The 19,684-nt window shown below is 38.1% G+C and overlaps 1 protein-coding gene and 1 pseudogene across 1 annotated transcript in view; one reads left to right on the forward strand and one right to left on the reverse strand.

Moving 5' to 3' along the window:
- The window catches only part of ELF1 (E74 like ETS transcription factor 1), an 83,232-nt gene extending 80,391 nt beyond the window's left edge, over positions 1-2,841 (reverse strand). The window contains exon 1 of the mRNA XM_040267166.1: positions 2,703-2,841. The gene's annotated coding sequence lies outside the window, so the exon portion shown is untranslated. The remainder of the gene's footprint in view (positions 1-2,702) is intronic.
- A 4,955-nt stretch (positions 2,842-7,796) lies between these two features.
- LOC120883430 lies at positions 7,797-7,919 on the forward strand (annotated as a pseudogene).
- The last annotated feature ends 11,765 nt before the right edge of the window (positions 7,920-19,684 follow it).

Consider the following 19,684-nt stretch of genomic DNA (forward strand, 5'->3'; position numbering starts at 1 on the left):
TGTGAGACTAGAGCCCAGATTTTGTAGACTTGTGTGCCCTGTTTATTGTTTAGGATAATGATGACCACCACATTGTGGAAAAATTGACACTGAATTAGGTTAGGGGACTCAGAAATTTAAGAGATTCCACAGTCATATGAAAAGCAATTTAAAAATCCGGATTTCAGACCTAAAGAAAGGCAGATCTAAGGTAAATTTCAACCACCACAATAAAACATATCAAAAAGTTAACAGACAAAGATTCTGTATTCCCCAAACAGTTCTAACAATCAAGTGCCCGGTATGTGAAGTAAACTTTCAAAGAAGAAGGTACAACAAATGGAATGAGATTATTACTTATGGGAAAGTTAAATTCAAGATTATACTTATGTTAGAGTTTAAAGACCTCCAGGTTTTGCAAACATATGCAGTTTTACACACACTTTAATAGAACAAGGCATCATATGAAACAGAAGATGAGGTAAGACTAAAGTGGACATAAATCTGCCTTCGTATCTAGGAGTTCAAAGCAAATCTCCATCTTCCTTAGCCCCATCTTAAACAGGTAATGTCACAAAGCTTCAACTATGAAAAAATTCTAATAGTGAGAAAAAAGCTGCTGTAGAAATTAAACAAATGCCTCGTCTTCTCTCTGATGAAAAAAGAAACTAGTCTGAACAAATTTTCAAAATCATTAGTTAACTCATTTGGCCATACCTTATCACCAAAATCATCACCAAGGAACTTAATGTAAGATTTTATTCACTCTTGAGGCAACACAGACCATTTCAAACAAAGCTTCACTTGTTGGTGGGGGCTCAACTGAGCAGCTTCAGACTGGAAGGCCTGCAGTCCAGCATGACCTAACCTTGAGCAAGTCACAAGACCTCTCTGGGCCACGGTCTCAACTTTGAAAGTGAGGCAGCTGAATAATCTTCAATCTTTTAATGCGAAGTTCTTCAAACTGGTCATTCTAAGTTTAATTCTGATGACTCACTTTAACTTCTATTCAACTTTATGAAAGGAAAAGGGTGGGAAGGGGACTACACAGTAAGTCATACTGGTTTGCCTTTGCTTCTATGTTTTTTTTTTTTGTTTTCCCTCCCTCTCCTTGAAGCCCCACTTCAGTCTTCTCCACATAACAAGAAACCCCACATAATACGAAAATGATTCGTACTTATCTTTATTTAAATCGTAATGGTGTCTTAATTTTAATATACTAAATTCTTCTACTTTAATAAATGAAATCTTAATGATTTACTCATTTGTGTGCCCCTTGATTTTTCTCTGTGGGTCACCAGCCTTAAAAACTCAATAAAAAGAAAAAAAGGCAAAAGTTTCATTAAATTTTTCACACAGAGCATACCAGAAGTAAATACAGCTTCTGCTTACTCAAAAGCTGACTAAACCAGCAATATGCAAACAAAGATGATAGCAAATGGCTCAGAGCTAAAGTGGTAAAATGTCTGCTTATGCCTGTCAATTGAGATCTGATAACAGGAACAATCTTTTCAAAGAGTAAGAAATAATAATTGACTGCCTTTCTATCTTCCCTTTCATCTGACAGGCCTTCAGTCACTTATCAAAGTTATTAACAGCGAATCCTCCATGAACTAGCTAAATATCATCACAGTCAACAATACATGACTTGCCAAGTTTGATTTCTGAAAACTGCATTTGGCATCACTGCATATTCAAACTTTACTGTCATTCAGATTTTAGTTTCACAAAATAACTTTTTAAGTAATATACCGCTGCATCCAGTTTCTCAGAGCACCTGGAACTTGAACAGACACCATTATATACACTTGAAAAACCTCCTAATTTCCATAATGAGAACTATCTCAGGAAAAGACTAAGTACTCTTTTCTTAGTTTTTAATTTTTAATTCAAAACAAGCACATTTTAAGAATAGTTGTATAGATGGAAGGTCAACATTCCTTTTTTTAACACAAATCAAAATACTACATTTGCTCAGAAATTAGTTATGCTTCTAAGGTTGCTACTCTGAACAAATTTCTAGTGTGAATTATAAAACTTTATTATTTTTTCCTAACTGTAAATGAATCATTCTAGCCTTTCTTCCTCTTTAATAATCACTTTTACTTGTTCTCTAAATAACCGTGCATTTTATCCAAACTTACATTCAGTTTCAAAATTAAATGCTTAGTATAAATTTCATTAACTTTAAAGAAACAAAAAAAGAATATTACAAAGAATATTACAGTGAGCAACACCTATGACTGAGTTGTCTACAAACTTCCCCTTAACTAAAATGCCAAAACAAAACCATCGCCCTTCAACTTCTTCCTTAACACTCAAATCACACATAAATAATAGTTTGCTTAATTGTAATTTACAGAGCACCCTCACAAATATAGTCACATTTTTAAAAATTAGAATTTGACCTGGTTTCCTTTGTGGTATTAAAAAAAAAAATCAAGAAAAGTCTCCTTTATTCTCAAGTCATACAGAGGGGGAAAAAGAAATCACAGAAAATAAAACAACTGCTTCATCAAGAAGATCTCAAAGCCTCCAGCATTTGAACGCTTTGTTTCCCCCCAGTAGCAAAGTGCAATCAGGCATGGGACCCCAGACACACATTTTTTCCAGAGAGTTAAAGATCACATTCAGCCATGTTCTTCGCCAGGTAAGAAGCACCCTCCCCGTTCATCAGCCCAGGAAACAGTCAGAAGCAGACACGCAAAATCTTAATGAGTTACCTTCCAATATTCTCGTTCTCTTTAGACACTGTCCTTTGGGCTGGAAAGTAAAAAGCTATCCGGCAAGTTTTGTGCTGTTAAAATGGCTCCTGTAGATTGGGGAAGTGGTGTCTGTGCTTCAGCTTATGAGTCATACGTGAAACTGAGTGTTTCTGAGGGAGGCACGCCCATGTTGCTGTGGACCCAGTTACTCTGCTAGGTCAAACATGCAAATCCACAGGTAAAAACGGGGCAGAGAGACAGAAAAGGGGGAGAGGGAGAGCCAAGCAGCCAGACCTCCCTTGATTAAACTATTACTCTGCCCAGGTTAATCACCATAATTTAAAATTCACAATAAAACAGAGTCAGAATCTATAAGGAAGCAAAATGAAAAACCTGCATGCTGTTTAAAAAAAAATACAAATCGCAACTTTTAAAAGTTATTTTAATATAGCAACTAAATACAAAGATGAAAGGGAAAAAAAGGAGGGGAGGGGATGGAAGGGAGACAGCAAACTTTCTGGCTTTGAATGTACAATGGCCCGGGAAGCCTAACCTGGCTACTCATTAACTCTTATAGAAAAGGTGTATATTGCTATGTAATCTGGAAAAGCCAGCACGCTGCAATACCAGATGCAGATTTATAAATTCACTAAACAGATAAAATCTACTAGAAAATTCAAAGTTCAGTGGAAAAATAAGTGTGAATTACTAATCTGGTTTTCAGACTAAAAAAAGTAAACCTGGGGTTAGAAAGGAACTAAAGTCCAATACAGCAAAATGATTTTAAATAAAACTGCAAGCTTGATGAAACCCTATTTGAATCAGATTATCATTACAATCCTGTTTCATAACTCTACTACTTCCAAGTGGCAGCCACAGTTCTCTTTACCTTTCAAACAGAACTGTCCACAAATAAAAGCTAACCAGGTATGCCCTGGAGAGCCCCAGGGTGTCAACATGTGGCCAGTGAAGTTTTGCTCTCCAAGTCCCTGTCCATCTGATAAGGTGCCCAAGCAGCTGAAACTGCAGTCACTACAGATATTTACCCTGTCCCTGGCTGCGGTATATATTAATTTCTTCTAAAAGCTTAAATTGATCAGAATGGCTTGAAAGCATTAAGCACTTCCAAAAGTACTTTAAAAGCACAGCTCACTGGCTAGCCTTCATCCTAGTCTTTTACAAAAAATAAATAGGATTTAGCAAAGTCTCCTCCCCTCAGTTAATTACTTGGAAGTAATCATTCTGCCCTACTAAAGGCACAGCTGAGGGGACAAGCTGTCACTGACTTAGGAACTTTGTAAACTGCTACAAAACATAATGACTGTAAACCAACTTTCTGCCCACTAAGTGCCTGTATATTCCATGTCACTGAACACTGCCTGACTAATCTTTTTACTAAACTAATCTCCATGATTTAATAAATTATTAATAAAAGTTAGGCTAAAAAGAAAAATGCATCACATGTTCTACCATCAAATGTCATACCTGACTTGATTTAGAGCTCATTTATCCAGAAGGACTCTTTGGAACCCAAACACCAAGAGAGGCCCTCTGAGCAGTCACGGGAGATTTTCACTTGGAAAATCCCCAAGTTGTTTCCCAGAGTTAAAATTTATCTTAGATAATATCCACATAAGCCTAATTTGATTATCTTTTAGCCAATCGAATTATAAATGGTGAAAGAGGGACTAGTGAAAGCATGATTTCAGGACCAACAAGTGACAGAGGGGATAATAAGAAAAGGTTTGTTGTTGTTGTTGTTTTTAAAAAGTCAATCGCTACAAATGTAACTTAAAAGTACTGGAGTCTGGAATAGTTAGGGAGTCTGGGATGGACATGTACACACTGCTGTTTTAAAATGAACAGACAACAGGACCACTGTATAGCACATGGAACTCTCTCTGCTGGATGTTACATAGCAGCCTGAACGGAGAATGGATACGTGAATATGGATGGCTGAGGCCCTTTGTTGTGCATCTGAAACTATCACCACATTATCAATCGGCTATATCCCAGTATAAATTAAATATTAAAAAAAAAAAGTACCGGGGTCTGAAGCCACTCTGAAATATCAGAGGATATTCAGGATATCTGAGGATGTCACCAAAGAATAAGTGCCTAGAAGTCAGCATTATGATAAAAGTTTTTAAAAAACAAATGACCAACATCAAACGCAGAAACATTTTTATGAAGTATTGATACATAAAAGGGTAAACTTCTGCTGTTTAGAAAATCCATTTATATACAGTACTTCATTACCTGATAATGGCAGATACTTGGACTGTAATTTAAAAGAAGTACTTTTGGTCACCAGTAGAAGAGACGTGAAGTAAAAATAATTAACTTTTTTCAACAGAAACAAACAGCTGTTCCCAAAGAGGTGATGCAGAGTTGCTACTGTAATATACTGCCACTTTGCTCAGGGGTGTCTCCATAACCATTATTTTACCACCTACAGGAATTGGATCCTGGTTCTATTCACAGTCCCCCATAATCAAGCTCTGCCAAAAAAAAAAAAAAAAAAGCCTGGCAAACAGTTTAGCACAGGATGGGTTCCAATACCAGCTCTGCTTCCTATTAGCTGTGAAATCCTGGGAAATGACTAAAACCTGTGCCTAAACTTTCTGATCTATAATTTACAGTAACAGTACCCACCTCAAAAAATTATTGTGAGAATTAAAGTCAGTTCATATACTACTATTTGGAACATGTAAAGAACTTTCACAACTCAAAAATAAGAAAACAAACCAACTTTTTAAATGCTCAAATGATCTCAACAGATACTTCACAGAAGAAGAGACGCAGATGGTAAGAACAGAAAAGATCTCAACATCATTACTCAATAGAGAAAAGCAAATTAAAGTCACAGGACCACTACACCCATTAGAGTAGATGAAAAATACCACCCCATCTACAATACCAAGGGCTGGTAAGGATACGGAACAACTACACCTCTCTCACACTGTTGGTGGGAATGCCTATTTGGAAAACAGTTTAGCAATTATCTAATTTAGGGCTTCCCTTGTGGCTCAGCTGGTAAAGAATCTGCCTGTAACGTGGGTAGACCTCGGTTCGATCCCTGAATTGGGAGGACGCCCTGGAGAAGGGAAAGGCTACCCACTCCAGTATTCTGGCCTGGAGAGTTCCATGGACTGTAAAGTCTATGGGGTCACAAAGAGTCGGACACAACTGAGAGACTTCCACTTTCACTTTAGCAATTTCTTACACAGTTAAACATATACTTATCATACAATCCTGTTGTCCAACTCCTAGATATTTACCCAAGAGAAATATATATATAAGCTTCTACATAAATATTATCACCAAATACTGGAAATGCAAATGTCCAACTGGTGAACAAATAAACATGTGGTATATCCATACAAGAGCTTCCGTGGCGGCTCAGCAATAAAGAACCACTGGCCAGTGCAGGAGACCTGGGTTCAATCCGAGTCAGGAGGATTCCCTGAAGGAGGAAATGGCAACCCACACCAGGATCCTAGCCTGGAAACTTCCATGGACAGAGAAGCCTGGCAGGCTACAGTCCATGGGGTCACAGAGTCAGACACGACCGAGCAACTAAACAATAACATGTCCATACGATGGAATGCTATCAGCAATAAAAAGGTATGAACTTCTACACCTGATGACGATACAATACAGACGAATCTAAAAGCGTTCGGCCAAATTAAACAAACCAAACTCAAAATGCATACTGTATGATTCCATGTATATGACATTTTCCAAAAGGCAATACAGACAGAAGAAATCCTATCCGTGGTTGCCAGGGGTTGGGAATGAGGGGAGTGGGTTGACTACACAGAAGAACAAGGGAACTGTTTGGGGTGATGGAAATATCTCGTATGGTTGGTTGCGGTATTGGTTATAAGACCTGTACCTGTCAAAAATCACAGAACTACATAACTAAGAAGGGCAAACTATAGAGTATTATAAATTATACATCAATAAACCAGACTTTAAAAAGAAATCCAGTTCATGGGTACTACAGTGATTAATACAGTAGCAGGTGCTTAGTAAACACTTCATAAATATGAGCTGCTATCACTATGCCTCACAGTAGAAGCAACCAGTATCAAATACTTCAGGAAGACAAACTTTAGATCTCTAAATTTCTATGTAAATAAAATGTGGCATCTCAGATATGTGATAGAAATACAATGTACCTGTATATACTGTGCATATGTTTATTTCTAAAATTAGATATATATATCAAAGTCAGTATATATCTTAATATAGAGTTGTCACACCTGGGGCAATTGCCAACATTCATATTTGAACTATTAGCTGAGAAAGATTTCAACTAAATGAATGTATTAAATGCCAATTAAAGTTAAGACACTGTTTATTTCTTTAAGATGGAACTCATGAAAAGAATTTACTGTGTAAGCAAGCACTGTCTTCTTCCTTTTTATTTTTACCTCTTCTCCTTGACCTCAAATTTGAGAACTTCGAGTATATAAAAATACAGAACAGTCTTAAGTTTCATATCTAGGAAACCTGGCCTTTAAAAAAAAAAAAAGGTATGATTTGAATCTTTCTGGGTGAGCAGCTAACATGCTTCCATTCAGAGATGGAAGAAGAAAAGATCAAACCATTTTAATGACAAATGACTAAAATCACTCTCCTCTACTATTTCTACATAAAAATAAAAATTTAAAGACTGAGATTCAGTGTTAGACCAATCTTTCAGGGGGACAGCATTAGTTTTGTTGATGCTAACACCTCTCAAAGGGTAATGCTAGGTTCTGAGCAATGTGTTCAGTTCAGTTCAGTTCAGTCACTCAGTCGTGTCCAACTCTTTGCAACCCCGTGAACTGGAGCATGCTGGGCCTCCCTGTCCATCACCAACTCCCGGAGCATTCCCAAATGTGAGCTTAAATGTAAAACATAGTTAATTCTCCACTGTCTATCACTAGATTTGTTAAACCAAGGCCCCCTCCCCATTTCTGCACAGATTACCAGGACTCATCCACAAGAATGTTCTCCTGGTCAAGTGTCTGTGTGTTTTCACAGGCACGGTGAAGGTGAAAGGACCACAGCTGCGTCTGGCTTTGCTCATTACTACATTCCTACCACTAAGACAGGGGCCATTTGCAGCCAATTAAGTGGACTATGTTTGTTCCCCATAGGGACCTAGTGTGCCTCGGCCACACACAGAACCCTCCTCAGTGTGTATACAAGTGCAGGTTGCCCTAAGGGACCCTGGAGACAGTCCTTTTCACTGGACATTCCTGACTGGCATGGTGTTCCCAATCTATGCTCCAGATAGGGATATATGTGGTGCTTTGGAAAGCCCCAGGGCACAGTGGCCAGGGTCCACATTGGTCAAGCCATAAGGTCCATCCTCACTAAGCTGCAGAATAAAGAGCATATGATTGAGGGCCTCTGCTGGGCCAAGTTCAAGCTCCCTGGCCACCAGAAGACACATATCTCCGAGAAATGCGGATTTACTAAGTTTAATGTCGATGCATTTGAAGACATGATGTCAGAAACGTGGTTCATCCCGGATGGCTGTGGAGTCAAATACATCCCTAATCGAGGCCCTCCGGACAAATGGTGGGCCCTGTAGTCATGAGAGCCTTGGTGCTGTCCCCTCCTTACTCATGCCCACGAATAAATCCTACTTTTCTGTCAAAAAAAGAAAAGGACAAGGTCCAACACATAGCAGAAACTCAGAGACATGAATACTATCCCAACCACACACACCACCTCTACCTTATCCCTCATCCATCAGTAGACACTTACTTTGATCCATGATTCGATACAGCTGAATTCATGTAACTATGTTACCAGATTCTACTGTAGGCACTACTTTGGGTGTTAGATTTTCCTTTCTTGTCAAAAATAACCAAGATTTAACTGTACAATTATATTCTTTTTGATGCTTCCAAGTAACAGGCTAACTGCAATCTCAAGTTTCGTATCATATGAAATTGTATCTCTTACAATCTAAAATTCAGTATTACAGACAACGTATCTTCTCCCTCAGTGGACTGTAACCAGGGATGCATCTCCAGATTACCTAGTCTGTGAAGACGCATGCCTACTCCCAGGAGCAGAATCAGCGGTATAGGCGGAGCCCGGGCTCCTGAGAGCCACGGCTCTGCTGCTCTGCAGCCCTAGACCCAAGGCAGTCAGTGCTCTTCACCCAGCAGCCACTCCGAAGGACGGCCACCTTACTGCTCAGCAATCTCCAGATGTCATGGAAGGGAAATCTTCTATTTTTCAATCTGAGATTAGAGTATGACTCCAGTTCCTCCTGTGCTACTCTTCAGGTAAAAGTAACATCACGGGAAAATAACATCTCAGCAACATCCTAACTGTCCCTTTCTCTACCACCAACTGTCTACTTTCACTACTGTCAGAGAAATCTTCCTAAAGAACAACTCTGTGAGTGATGTGATCATCACTCATGGCTGAAAAACCAACTTTGATTCCCTACAGGCAGAAAGCTGGACAACCTATCCCGGTGTTCAAAGTTCTCACACTGTGACTTCAATCACCTGTTTCCGGCCCTGTCTTCCCCTCTCTCTCCATTTCCCCACTGTCTCTCGTGGGGCTCTTTTTCTCTCTGTCCTTCCCTCCCTCTGGCCTCCCCCTCCCCCTTCACTCACACACACATACTCCAGGCTTACTGAAACCTTTTGGATTGTTCCATTCCTGTTCGTTTGCCTTCTCTGAGCTTGAAAAGCACTTGCCTTACTTCCTACCCTTTCCCTTATCTCTGCCTGCTCATCCATCCTTCACAGTCTCAGTTCAAATGCCTTCTCTGCGTGACGGTTCCCCCGTGTTGCTCCACTTACAATTATTATTACAAGAACTGACCACGAGGCTGAAAGAGAACTTGAGAGATCCTCTTTTCAGTCCAGTGGTTTTTAAACTTTCCTGTTAAGTAGCTGAATTCTTATAAAAGTCTTCAAGGAACCTCACTATTCCATTTGTCTTCGGTGTGTTAAGAAAACCCGTAATACCAATACAATCCAGTCTCATTTAAAAATAGGGAAAGGAGGTCTGTGGGGTCACAAAGAGCCGGACATGACTGAGCACACACATACACAAAGCAGGGCTACAGAAAGAAGTGACTTGACCAATGTCAAGTCAGTAACAGAGGTGAGGTACTCTTAGGCACTCGTTCATTAGCAAATATTCACTGAGCGCCAGGCCCTTTTTATATAGCAGTGAAGAAAGACACCTAGGTGATAAATGATTTCCACTCACATGGTACTTACATTCTAGCTAGGAAGAGAGAAATGTTATGAACTAAATACACAGTATGGTGATTATAAAGAAAAGATACAAATAAAATGTAGAGTATGTTAGTGATAAGGACAAATTAGAACAAAATAAAACAGCAATGAGAAGAATATGACAGTTTAGACAGCTAGTGAGGAAAAATTTCCCTTTGCCAGATTACTTCTAAGTAGAGACCTCTACCCATACCTAAGGAAGAACATTCCAGGCAGAAAAAAAGCCCATGCAAAGACAAATAGGGAGCTAGCCTGATAAGTTTTAGGAAACCAAGAAGGCCAGTGTGGTTCACGAAGAGAAAATAAGGAAGAGAAATAACAGGAGGAGGAAGAGCACTAGAAACTAAGGGAAAGCCTCACTGTTTAGACTTTAGCTGGACAGTTTTGAGTAGCTGAGTCATAAGACTTGACTGCTGTGTTGAAAAAAGACTGCAAACAACCAGGGATGGAAGAAAGAGAAGCTTATGCAATAGCAGAAAAGATGACAATGACTTAGAGGAGGCAGAAGAGGAAGATACGATTAAATTATGGGTATGTTTCAAAGAATAGCCAATAAGATTTTTTAATGGACGAAAGTGGGTTGTTGGGGGTGGAGGAGGCGGAAGGCTTCAAAACTCAATTTTTGGCAACTGGAAGACTGCAGCTGCCAAAACTGATAGGTTTGGAGTAAGGGAGTATCAGGAGTTACTGAACACAAAAAGGTGAACACAGATGGCAACGATTTGGGGTAGGAGGAGATCAAGAGTTATGAAACACACAGAGTTTGAGAAGCTTATCAGCTATCCAAGTGAAAATGTCAAAACGAGTATACTGTCATGGAGCTGAATATAGTCCTGGAGCCTGGGGTAGAGGTCTGGGTTAGGTATATAAATTTGGGAGTCATTAACATATATGATATTAAAGGTACAGATATAAAAGGTAACAATGACAGACTCTGGGACACTGTACCATTTAGAAGTAGGGAAGATGAGGTGGAACTAGCAAAGAAGGCTTTTTAAAAAGGAGTACACAGCAACACAGCAGGAAAATAAGGCAAATGTAGTATTACCCTGATATCTGAGGAGCAGCATTTCCAGGAGGAAGAAACTGTGCCAAAGGCTGACAACAGATCAAACACGGTGAGATCTGAGAGGAAAACGACAGTTGATTTAGCAACACAGACACGACTGCTGATTTTGAAAGAATTTTCATGGTGTGACAGAGGTTAAGAAAAAAAAAAAAAGCACAGTATCAGATGAGAGACAGTTTAGCAGAGAATGAGAGGTGAGAAACTAAAGACAAAGTAATTTTGCTGTGAACAGGTCAAGAAAAGATTTTAGGGGTGATAGGACACCGCTGTTTAAGAAAAGCAGTGCTTCTCCCACTGCCTAGAACATTCCATTTTGTATTGCAGTTAAGTTTGTACAACTCTGTGTCTCCATTTATAAACCAGTTATCCACTTGAGGGCAGGACTGTATCATACAGCTTCTACAACCAACTGTGACTGTGAACAGCAAGTTACTTCACACCACCATGAGATTTCAGTTTCCGTTTTTTGTAAAATACGGGGAGAATCTAGAGATCTGATAATTTTGAAGATCTATTTTAGTTCTGACATTTTATTGTTCCACAGCCTCTCCAAGTCCTCTAAATAGTGTTTGAGGAACTGAAAACAAAAATCACATTAAGGCTACATTTAAAAGAGAAGTTTCCTCATCAAATTTTTACATAGCTTACTGAAAGTAATACACAAAACTATCAGATATTCAGAACAACCTGAAAACTTTATAAAGTCCTCTCAAAATTCAATTTCACCTATTACACTTTATTAATAAAAGGTTTTTGTTTTGTTTTTTTTTTTAAAGTGAAAGTCTCTCAGTCGTGTCCGATTCTTTGCAACCCCATGGACTATACAGTCTTTGGAATTCTATGGCCAGAATACTGGAGTGGAGAGTCTTTCCATTCTCCAGGGGATCTTCCCAACCCAGGGATCGAACCCAGATTTCCCACATTGCAGGCAGATTCTTTACCAGCTGAGCCACAAGGGAAGCCAAGTCTATACTAATATTCCAGAAACATTTTTTTATCTTATGGTAGTAGGATATTTAAGTAAATAGTCTTCTAACACAAGTCCAAAACAGTTCATCTTAAAATATGCCAAAATTCCATGCTCTTAAAAAAAGACAACTATCTTTTCAAAAAATTAAATTTGGGTCTCAGGTGTGGGATCTTTGTTGCGGCCCACAGGCTTAGTTGACCTGCAGCACAGAGGATCTTAGTTTCCCCGCCAGGGACCAAATCCGTGTCCCATCATTGGAAGGCAGATTCTTAACCACTGGACCACTGAAGAAGTCCCTAAAACCATCTTTTGCCATTAGTAAATTTAAGACAGGATGACGGAGGTCAAGCCTCTTATTTTAACTAGCCTGATTTAGACTATGTCTATTTTTATTTGATATTTATTATTTATCTATAAAACAAATTAAAGGTTCTACTTACAAAGAGATTAATAAAAAGTATTATGGCTTTCTTACAAATAAATGGACTCTATAAATTCATCACTGTTTGTGGACTGATGACTTATTTGGTTTGACTTTTTGCTATAGGCCTGAATCACACATACAATGCTTAGCCCTGAAGATTAAAACCCAGCAACATGAAAAAGATTACCTTGTTATTATTTTTGCTCTTTAATAAAAAGAAAAGCCAAATATAAACAGAAAAGTAGGGGCATTTTAGGATATGTTAAAGAAACAAGAACTTCAATTTCTCTTAATTACACTGCTGGTCAAAACAGAGATAAAAAGCAACTAACCACGTAAATCCACAAAAAAAATGACTTAAACTGCTTATTATGGTGCCAGGACACATAGTGTGTTCTCAAATACCTATCAAAAAAAGGAGAATAACACACATACTAATAGTACATCCATACTAAGCAATAAAATGAAATTAACTATGGATAAATACAATTTGGATGACACTTACAAGCATTATGTTGAGTGAAAGAAGAAGCCAGTGTCAGAAGGTTACATACTATAAGACTCCATTCATATGACATTCTTGGAAAGACAAAACTATAACGATGGAGAACAGATCAGTGGCTGAAGGGGATGGACTGGGGGAGGGTGACTGACCATAGCAACCGAGCATGAGGGAGTTCTGAGGGTGATGGAGCTGTTCTGTAACCTCATTATGGTGGTGCCTACACAAATCTACACTTGCATTAAAGTTCACAGAATTGTATAGCAAAAAATACCAATTTTACTTCCTAAGTTAAAAAATGAAACAAAAATTACTTTTAATTCCAATACTCCAAAAACTCTACTCCAGTCCATAGTCATTAGAAAATATCAAAATCAAATTGAGGGGCAGTCTACAAAATATCTGACCAGTACTCTTCAAGGTGTCATGGTCAAAAAGCACAAGGAACTATCAGATTTGAAAGGATACAATGACAACTAAATGCAATGTGTGTATCCTGGGTGGATCTTAGGACAGAAAAAGGACATTAGCGGAAAAACTATCAAAATCGTACCGAGGTCTACATTTAATTAACGGCACTGTACCAATGCTAATTTTTAAATTTTGATCATTTATTGTCACTGTGTAAGGTGTTAACAGTAGTGTAGGATGGATAAAAAACACACAGGAACTCTCTGTACTTTTACTGCTATTCTTCCACGAGCCTAAAATCATTTCAAAATAAGTTAAATGCCAAATCTTTAAGAAAAACGCTTGCAATAATTTCATAAAGCAAAAATACATTTCTCTTTCAAAAACAAATCAATGCCATCCTGCATATTTTGATTACTTCAGTGTAAGTTTGATTACCTAGTGTAGGTCATGCCCACACCAAGAGCATACATGTTCTCTGAATGAGGACCGTAAATTATACCGTAAATTATATGACTTACTAGTTGTGCCCACCTTCAGGGTATATATTTATAACTAAAAGTTCTATCAACATTTGATTTCCTAATTGAATAATGGAGTTCTTTCCAGAAATTCCCCAATGATCCAGCAGTCAGGACATGGTGCTTTTACTGGGACCCAGGTTCAATACCTAGTTAGGGAACTAAGATTCCACAGACTGCAAGGCGCAATGGGAAAAAAAGAAAAAAAAGAAGTCCTTCTTAAGGAATTTCTCATAAATTCTACCTCTTAATATTCTTATTTTAAAAAATATAAAAATTCAGTGGTCTACCAACACCCACAGAATAAATTCTAATACAAGATATTTCTGCATTTTGACTTTGGTCTACCATATCACAGCCTCACCTGTGACTAGGCCACCTCCCAATGTTCACCTTGTAATTCAGCTTTGCTGAACTTATTAATTCAGATCATGTCATGTTTTCTCACCTCACATTTGCTGGCCTTCTCCACCCAGGAAATCTCTTGCAAAACCGTTCTCTCTTCCACCACTAGAAGGAAGAACTGGTCACTTCCTCCTTATGCTCCCATAGTATTGTGGGATCTAATAGATAAACAAATATAGTGATCTAATAGATAAACAAATCACATTGCTTACCCATTCATACAGAAATTTATGCAAGGTTACAATACACGAAGCACTCTAGGTTTGGGGGACCTCAAGGTGAACTGATTTCCTTTAAAATTCCTCCCATCTACTCTACTAGAATTTCTGGTGAAGACATTGTTTTTGTTTTTAACCATTTATTTACATGTCTCACTGGTTACTTATTTCAGCTAAATAGCATTCCTGACTCACAACAGTGTTTAATAAATATTGGTTGAAAGAAAACATTCGAAGGTTCAAGTAAACACTGGTTCAGTGATAAATCTGCTTTTTCTCTTCCACACAATCCATGCCATTTTCAGGTCATTTCTGCAAGTCGAAATGACACAAACAGCAAGGCCCCTTTCTCCCTTTCCTGAACAGTCCAATTCCTATGAATAAGTTGGTTAAGCTGGCTCTGGCAGCCCCATTTAATGGACAAGCCCATAGCAGTAAAGCTCTGTGTTTGTTGACACAGAACAATTTCTAGATGAGTCCCCGTGCTTACACCTGAATACCTCATTATATTAACAGTTGACAAATAAAATTAGAGACAGAGAACAAAGGAGGAGACGCCCAACAGATTTGGACCAATTAGCCAAATGTGGCCCTTTCTTTCGACTTCTGGGTCTTCTGTTTCTTTTAGGCTTTTACTTACACAGCCTCCTGTCAACAAACTTCTCAAATTATAAATAAGTTAGTAAACATTTCAGTAAAAGGAATATTCAAATAAAATATCAGACTGCAGGCTTTGTGTTCCACACCACCATTCGGATGAACAGTTGATGCCTTTTGGCACTGATTTAATATCAGCACAAAGGACACACTTTAGCTACAGCAAACTACCCTGCTACTCCTCCTTCACACTTGAAACCACATCACTGGTATAAATGGAACTTGAAAATTTTAGAAGTATTTCAGATTTATCATTTTATGAAATATTTCTTGGATATATGATGCTAGCATTTTAATGTTCTCAAATTTCTATTTTCAGGTCTCATTCCTGTACCACACAGACTGCTCTACCCAAGCTTCCAACTCCATTCCAATGTCTGATGGACAAATTTAACATATCCAAACCTGAATTCCTGACCACCCCTCCAAAATGTACTGTACCCGGTTTTCTCCAATCCTCTTGGTGGCTGCTTAACACTTCTAGCTGCTCTCACCAAAAACCTTGGCTCTTTCTTGACTGTCATAGACCTACATCAAACCTGAAAGGAAATACTATTAGTTCAGTTTTCAGCCTAGAACCCTATCACCATGGAGCTGTCATCTCTTACCTGCACCTCTGTAGTCCAAGTGGCCTGATGTATCTTTTTAAATGGATTATTTCTGATTTTCTCTACAATCTACTAGCAAAGCAGCAATCAGAAGTAATCCATTTAAAAAGATACATCCAGATCATATTACTCTCTTGTTTCAAAACCCTCCTATAGCTCCTGTTTTCACAAAAAAATAAGTCATCATTAAAGTCTTCACAAACTGTTTACAGGACTTCCCTGGTGGCTCAGTGGTAAAGAATCTGCCTGCAATGCAGGGGTTTCGGATTCAACCCCTAGTACAGCAAGAAGACATGTACTTAATACAGATAATATGTTATCTCAAGTAGCTAAGTGTAGTAATAAATAGATTAAATAGAATACGATATTTTGAAAAAGATATCTGATGCAAACTATTCTATACAGAAGAGATAAACAAAGTTCTACTGTATAGCACAGGAAACTATATTCAATATACTGGGATAAACCATAATGGAAAAGAATATGAAAAAGAATGTATGTATGAGTATCACTGAGTCACTTTACTGAACAGCAGAAATTAACACAACACTGTAAATAAACTATACTTTAATAAAATAAATTTTTTTTAATATATGATACTATATACAAATTTAGATTATAATAAAAATAGCATTAACAGAAACATTAAATTCGGTTTTGTCTGGAGGGAAAAACCCACAGAGAGGAAGAGTGTTCATTAGACAGTATTAGCTAATAATTTCAAACCACTGATAATCATTTTTCTAAAAAGATCCTATACCATATTATTTCAATTTAAAAAGGAGCAAAAGAAAATATAAGCATTTATATACTATCCAGTGCAGACATGCTAAGTCACTTTAGTCATGGATGACTCTTTGTGACCCTATGAGCCAAAGCCCACCAGGATCCTCCGTTTGTGGGACTCTCCAGGCAAGAATACTGGAGTCGGTTGCCACATCCTCCTCCAGGGGATCTTCTTGACCCAGGGATCAAACCCACGTCCTCTGTGTTTCCTGTTTTAGGAGGCGAGTTCTTTACCACTAGTGCCACATCTTTCTATATGATACAAAAGGCAGGAAAAAAAAAAAGATAAGGAAAAGAATGGCATTTGACTACCTAAAACTCTAAAAGCACCATAACCAAAGGTAAGGCAAAGGATAAACTAGGGGGAAAACATGACAACATTTTAAAAACAAAAAATAAGTAAAAAAAATTAGTCTAAGGTTTGGCTTACCCTGGCAAATTAATGTGTTGAAACTCAACAAATGCTTTACAAAAAATAAAGTTGCTGCTCCATTCAAAAAGCCAACTAGAAATCTTAGTCAATATAATGTGGGTGTGTAAGAAAAATAATACAACACGGAACTGCAACAATGGGCTTATTCTCAAAGAAAACAACCTTGTCTCTTCAAAGGTTGACCAATGAACATCCAATTCTGTTCTAAATTAAAATAAAATGTTTAAACTAAAAAAGATCCGTGCATTTAACTTAATGCAAATTGTACCTCACAAGGAAAAAAGTAAACGAATATTGAAACTATAGTCAGTGATAAGGATGCTAAAGTATTTAGATGGAAATGCACTAATGTCTGCAATTCACTTTAGATAGAAGGATAAAAGTGTGGTAGGACAAATATAAAAAGTTAATGCTAAAATCTAGAAGGTGAGTATACGAGTGCTCATTACAAAACTTCAGCTTTGCTACATGTTTAAAAATTTTTATAATAAAATGAGGAAAGAAACAACTATTATTGATTGACTCAAACACTCTAATAGAAAAATGGACATTGGGCATGAAGAGGCACTTCAAAGAATATGGCCAAACACAAGAGAAGATGTTCAAAGATGTTCATTCTCACAACCTCAGAGCAGAGAAACAATAGCATTTTTCACCTATTAGCAAAGAGTAAAATGAATAGAGAAGGTATAGGAGAAATAAATGGTCTCATACATTCATCGGTGTACAAAAATATAACTCCAGAAGGCAATTTCAAAACCAAAAGGACTTTATGTATTTTTTCAGTCCCAGTAATTTATTCTAACAAATAAGGTATGCAAAGATTAGAGAAATTCAGTACCATTGTTCAAAACAGTAAAAAACTGGAAATAAACTGTTACAGAAATTAGGTGTTACAGAAATCATATTTCACTATATGGAGCATACTGTATTATTGAACTGTTAAAGAAATGATTATCAATATAAAATAATATACCAATAAAAAATCTCCCTTGCTCCTTAGAAGAAAAGCCATGACCAACCTAGACAGTATATTAAAAAGCAGAGACATTACTTTGCCAACAAAGGTCCATCTAGTCAAAGCTACAGTTCTTCCAGTTGGACTATTAAGAAAGCTGAGCACTGAAGAATTGATGCTTTTAAACTGTGGTGTTGGAGAAGACTCTTGAAAGTCCCTTGAACTGCAAAGAGATCCAACCAGTCCATCCTGAAGGAGATCAGTCCTGGATATTCACTGGAAAGACTGATGCTGAAGCTGAAACTCCAATATTTTGGCCACCTGATGCGAAGAGCTGACTCACTGGAAAAGACCCTGATGCTGGGAAAGATTGAAGGCAAGAGGAGAAGGGGTTGACAAAGGATGAGATGGTTGGATGGCATCACCGACTCAATGGACATTAATTTGAGTAAGCTGTGGGAATTGGTGATGGACAGGGAGGCCTGGCGTGCTGCAGGCCATGGGATTGCAAAGAGCTGGACACGACTAAACTGAACTGACTGAAAAAATCTCCACTATATATGTAAGTGAAACACACAAGTTAGAAAATAGTGTGTATCACTGCACAATCAATATTTATACATACATGGTCCACATTTCAGTATCCAAAGTAATGATCAACCGAATACAGTACATATGCTAGTTAGTAAAATTCTTATGATTTGCACTATTTGTCTGTGCTATTTGGTATTTAAGTAGCTTCCATGTGCTGAGCACTCTTCTGTAGACTCAAGACATAATTTACCTATGGAATCAAGTAAACAATTCTGACACAGTCCCTGCCCACATAGGAAGGAAAGCAACAAAGCAACATAAAGGGAGACCAAGAAAACCTTAGATAATGAAAGGCCTCTCGGAAAATGTGACAGCTGCTCTGAGACCCAACGATAAGGTGGCAGGCATGTAAAAGCAGGAGGCTGGGGCAGAATATTATCAGCAGAGGAAGTTGTAGGAGCAAAGCAACAAGAGGAAGCGCCGTGGCCTCAGAGAGCAGGGAGGAGAGAAGAAGTGTGCAGAGTGGCTGGAGAAGTACATATGCTAAACAAGTATCCCCTTACAATCAGGAAAAAGGATCAAGCTGGTTTCATCCTAAAAAACAAACGAACAAAAAACCTTTACCACTACCCCAATCATACAGGTGGACAAAATTATAAAAATCTTTCCTTGCTGAGGGCTTGACATGTGCTGTGCTAAGTCGCTTCAGTCATGCCCATTTTCCAGTCAAGAATACTGGTGAGGGTTGCCATGCCCTCCTCCAGGGGCATCTTTACAACCCAGGGAGGGGACTCTTTCCAATCCAGGGATTGAACCCGCACCTCTTAAGGCTTCTACTCTGGCAGATGGGTTCTTCATCACTAGCGCCACCTGGGAAGCTTAACATAAATATCTCACTTAATCCTCATGATAGAGCTATTCAAAAGCATTCAGTGAGAGAAAATAATAGCAAATGAGACAAATGACAAATGATTAATCTCCAAAATATACAAGCAGCTCAAACAACCTAACCAAAGAGTGGGCAGAAGACCTAAACAGACATTTCCCAAAAAGAAGACGTACAGATGGTTAATAAACACATGAAAAGATGCTCGACATTGCTCATTATTAGAGAAATACAAATCAAAACCACAATATGATCTCACACCTGTCAGAATGGCCATCATCAAAAAGTCTACAGACAATAAATCCTGGAGAGGGTGTGGAGCAAAGGGAACCCTCTTGCACTGTTGGTGG

The sequence above is a fragment of the Oryx dammah genome, unplaced genomic scaffold (genome assembly GCF_014754425.2).
Source record: "Oryx dammah isolate SB20612 unplaced genomic scaffold, SCBI_Odam_1.1 HiC_scaffold_24, whole genome shotgun sequence".
Classification (NCBI taxonomy): Eukaryota; Metazoa; Chordata; class Mammalia; order Artiodactyla; family Bovidae; genus Oryx; species Oryx dammah.